The sequence below is a fragment of the Peromyscus californicus genome, unplaced genomic scaffold, assembly GCF_007827085.1.
Source record: "Peromyscus californicus insignis strain IS unplaced genomic scaffold, ASM782708v3 Scaffold_4__1_contigs__length_199733344, whole genome shotgun sequence".
Taxonomy (NCBI): Eukaryota; Metazoa; Chordata; class Mammalia; order Rodentia; family Cricetidae; genus Peromyscus; species Peromyscus californicus.
In genome coordinates this window covers 133,985,074-133,990,023 of record NW_026294562.1, presented here as the reverse complement: position 1 = coordinate 133,990,023, position 4,950 = coordinate 133,985,074, and positions in this window count along the sequence as shown.

Genomic DNA, 4,950 nt, shown 5'->3' with positions numbered 1-4,950 from the left:
TTGCTGGACTGTGGTGGTGCACAGCTTTAATCCTAGCACTCAGGTTTGGGGGGCCAGAGGCAGGTGGATCTCTGAGTTCAGAGGCCAGCCTGGTCTACAGAGGGAGATCCAAGACAGAGCTGCACAGGGAAACCCTGTCTGGAAAAACAAAAACAACAAAACAAACAAACAAACAACTGTTAAGGAGGGAAATGAGATTGGGATAGACAGACAAAAGAGGATAAAGAGGGATGGCTGCTCCAGACCACTGGGGTAGAATGAGCACACACATCTCTGAGCCTGCGGAGGATGAATGTACTCTTGTAGCTGTGGCCCACTGAAAAGTAAGAAACAAGCATCTGCTGATTGTCAATAAACGGGCAGACAGGATACTTGTAAGCATGGACGGGGTCCAGCCGGCGATGATTTGATCTATGATTTTTCAGTGTTACGGTGTTAGGACAGGGATGCAAATTCAGGAAAAACTGCTTCGATGTATTGTTGTGCTCTCTTCCTGCATTGCTGATATGTAGTACAGTTTTCTCTTGTGATGCCCAGCCCCGAGTTCAGGAGGGGCAACATCTAGCATCCTACCGTGTGCTCTGGCTGAGCTATGGTGCTGGAAGGCTCACTGGTAGGATATTTGGACTTAGCTTGTTTTCAATTTGTGATGGTTTTCATCTGGAAACTGACTGCATGGTTCTCTGAGGGGCATCTATATATATGCCATGTCGTGGATTCAACAATTTTTTGGTATACGTTTTCCGATGATGGCCCAGTGTATGCATGCTTTATTTAGCATCTAACACATGCTAGACATGCTTCACTAGGTACCCATCACACCAGAGGAGTAAAAACTCACTCTTTAAGTAGCAGATCAGCGTGTGGGTGAGCACACGCGAGACAGGGGGTAATTTGACTGTAAAGTCGGGATGCCGTTGCCCTCATCACAAGCCCAGTTTTTCACCTAACAGAGGGAAACAAAGAGACTTCATACAGCATGCATTTGGCTTCCCTGACCAGAGGCCCAGGGGTGGGCTGTGTGAACATTTTTCTAGGCTGAGTGTCCATGGCCTTCACCGTAGTCTCGGAGAAGGTTTAGAATTGCTGTGAGACATGAGACTTGTTTTCCTCTCTAGTTTGCCTCTCGTGACCCACCGTTCCGTGGCTGCCACTGCAGCCTCTTCTACGTGTCCCTCTAGCGTGCCTGGCGCTCTCTGTCCTTCCCACGGGGGCTCTAGGGTTCCATTCCAACAGCCAGTTTCTGGTTCTTTTTGTCTTTTGCTTGTGTGGCCATGAGTGCCCCGTAGAGGGAACAAGGAAACCCACACACACGTGTCCCAGGCCCCCAGCAGGGGAGCGGGTGGGATATGCAGTGGATGAGCAAGCACTGGAAAAGCCTCTATCCATAAAGTCAGTTCTGCAAGTGGTCTGCATTTTTGGTTTAAATATTGTAATAAGTTGAAGCCTTTCCTTGTAGTTAAAAAATATTTTATTCTCTCTCTCTCTCTCTCTCTCTCTCTCTCTCTCTCTCTCTCTCTCTCTGTGTGTGTGTGTGGGGGGGGGGTATGTTTTTGAAGCAGGGATATTTGTGTAGCTGCCAGAGGACTTTGTAAAAATGGTTCCAGGGATTGAACTTAGATCATCAGGTTTGCATATCGGGTACTTTCCCTACAGAGCCTTCTAGGTTGTCCCCTTTTATCTTTCTAAAGGGTGGAGGGATGGGCTGATGGTTAAGAGCTGACTGCTCTTTTAGAGGACCCAGGTTTAATTCCCAGCACATATGTGGTGGTTCACAACCATATGTACTTCGAGTTGCAGGCGATCCCTCTCCTGGCCTCCATGGATACCAGGTCCGGCGAGCAGAGACATACATGTACGTAAAACATCCCTAGACAGGCATAAAACAAAAATAAAGAAATCTTTAAAAAAATTATAAATGAACACGGATGGCTAGTGGAGCTAGCCAGGGCATGTCACTGTTATGAGAGCAAGGAACGAGAGGCTGGAGCGATCTGTCAGCTGACGGTCAGAGGTGGAGCCCTCAGCAAAGACTCATGTAGCGCTTCACAGAGATACAGACCATTGACATGTTCCGCTACTCATAACTATAACAGAGGACGCAGACACACATATGTCCTTGCTCAGCCAGGCGAGAGACTCCTCCCTCCAAGCAATTTAGCCCAGTGGCAGCAAGCAGAACTAGCAACCTGAGTTGAGTTTTGGACAATGTACTGAATTAGAAGGAATCAGAACATCTTAGAGAAAGAATTGAGTATAGACCATGGCAAGAACTACAGGGTGAAGAACCATCAGCACATAGTGGCAGAAAGAACATGCCAGAAAAAAAAAACCCAAAGTGATAAAGGAGGGTCGAAGAGACTCAAGAGGCCACTGAAATGGCCCCCAGAGGCCAAAGCTGGATCATTCTGAGCAACATGGTAGTGTTGAAATAAAAACGAAATGATAGCATGGAAATATGAAATAAACATCCACATTCCCATTCTGCTATAGATAAATGATGAAATAAATAACTGGGAGTAAAGCTCTCCAAATAATTTACACAGACACTCAGCCTCTAAGGAAGTGGCATACAACTCTCTACCTCTCAAATGCGGGTGGCCCATGATGATTTTCTTTTCAAGAATATGGCAATGTGACTAGGTAGGATGGACTGCTACCATCAACAGTGCCGTCACACTGACAGTTACACACCCTTGATATGAAGCATCAAGAATGACACTTTGTCACTGTGGTCTTGTCCTCTTCCCCGAAACACATCCCCCACTCTAATCATGAGGGAGGAAATGAAATCCCAACTGAGGGACATTCTGCAAAATATTGCATTCTCAAAACTGTCAAAGTTATCAAAACAAGGACAATTTAAGAAGCTGTCACAGTCAGGAGGAGTCGTGATTCAAGGATGTCCTGGATGGCATCTCACAGGGAATTAGGAGAAAACGGAGGAAATTTGAGTCAAGTAAGGATTTAGTTAATAATAATAAATAGTGACAACAACAAATAAAATCAAAATCAGTCTGCTAATTCTGACAAATGGACTATGGCCATATACGGTGTTAATATGGAAAGCTCAAGGTGGCTACACAAGACCCCCTGTGGCTATAGTCATTCTGTAAATCCTTAACTGTTTTAAAATAAAAGGGTTTTAAAGGGCAAAGGAAACACACCATAGATCCAGAACATAGAAAATACCGTAGCAGACCAACTAGGTTTAGCAGTAGTGACATGCACTCTTTTTCCTTTTAAGGAAATAAAATGTTGCCAATGTACTCCAGACTACTCTCTACTCTCTTGCTTTCTTTTCATCCCTGAGTATAAAGCCTGAAGCTGTTCCTAAATTCCATGTATAGTTCGCTCTTGCTACATGTGTATGCATCCAGTAACAATAGATCCTATTGTCTCTGGGTTGCCAGTTACATAAGGGAGACCACACAGGTTATCTAACCTTGGTGAATCACCATGTTGATTCATTAAGATCTAGTTCCTTCATTTTAACCCCTGTATAGTATTTTACTGTATAGACAAACCACGTCATTCATCCTTCTACACAGGGACAATTAGATTGTTTCTAATTTTTTAAACAACAGAAGACAGTTCCAACTAATACTCTTATGTGTCTCAGTGAAGGATCCCAGAGCTTTCAAGGTATGGTTCTTTATGAATAGAATTGCCAAGTTGTTGGTAGACACATCTTTAAACTTACAGATACCGCCAAATTACCCTCCAAAGTAGACACACTAATTTATCATCCCTATAGTAATGAATCCAATTCTCCCTATTATGCCTCGTGAGAAGAATGCACTGCCCACATTCTAATTATGCCAACTATGTTACTGAGTATATTTTTCTCTTACTGGATGCCCTGGGTTTTTTTTTTGTTGTTGTTGTTGTTTTAGTTACTTGTTTGTGATTACAGCCATTTTTGTACCAGGTTGCTTTTAATTTTCTTAGTGATATGTATTTAATTTGTCACAAAGGCAACACAAGGTTCTTGGGTGTCTTGGTCATGGATGTACTGGAGCTGGCTTAGTGTCTTGTGAGTGATCAACGCCTGCATCTTTTTAAAACTCTGTGCCTAGCAGCCTCACTCTGGATGTTCAAGTTGGTCACAGTGGGAATATTCATACAGGTGAAATTGGCAATGCCAACAAATCAGGGCTTCCCCCAATTCCACAGACTACATCAAAGTTTATGTGCCAACTCTTATCTTAATCTCTATCTCTGCCCTCATCTGTTCTAACATTTTCCTCAATGCTACTGACTAGAAGCAAGTCCTGATCTCCAAATTTAGCTCATTGGATCTAGACCCAGAACCTCTTTCAGGAGCAGTGTGATCAGGATTTCCAGAATACAAGATAAATTTAATATCTTTTTGAGCTCCTGCATCTTCAACTGAAGAGGATATTCCCTACTCATTTAAAAGCAAATCCAAACTCTTTCAGTGCCCTTTGAAACACAGTAATTCAAACACAGACTTAGAATCCAAGTATTGAGTGGGAGTGGAAAGGGACGACAAATAGCACGTCAGCATCATCTCAGCCAATCCAAGGTTTCTTTGCATAATCTCTCCTGAAGGTGTGGGTTTCGTGTCTGCACAGACTCGCCAAAGAATGAGGGCTTTCTGCCACACAAAACACATTCCTACCCGAGACTGAAAGAAATTTGAATTTGTTTGTCTTGATAGGAAAGGAAGGTCTTTCAAAGGACAGAAATATATTTTCTTTCTGTTGGTCTTGCTCTGTGCATTAGCCACTAGGGTCAGATCTAACAGTCATTTTTCAGGTATCTGAAATCAAGAGTCCTACAGCATTTCTCTTAACATCTATCTGTACATCGCCATCTATCCTCACTGAATGTAGGAGCCAGCCTGTTTCTATGTCCCTGTGCCAGGGTTGGATTCTTTGCTCGATCAAAGATCCTTCAATGACAGATGGAAGGGAAACAACTCAA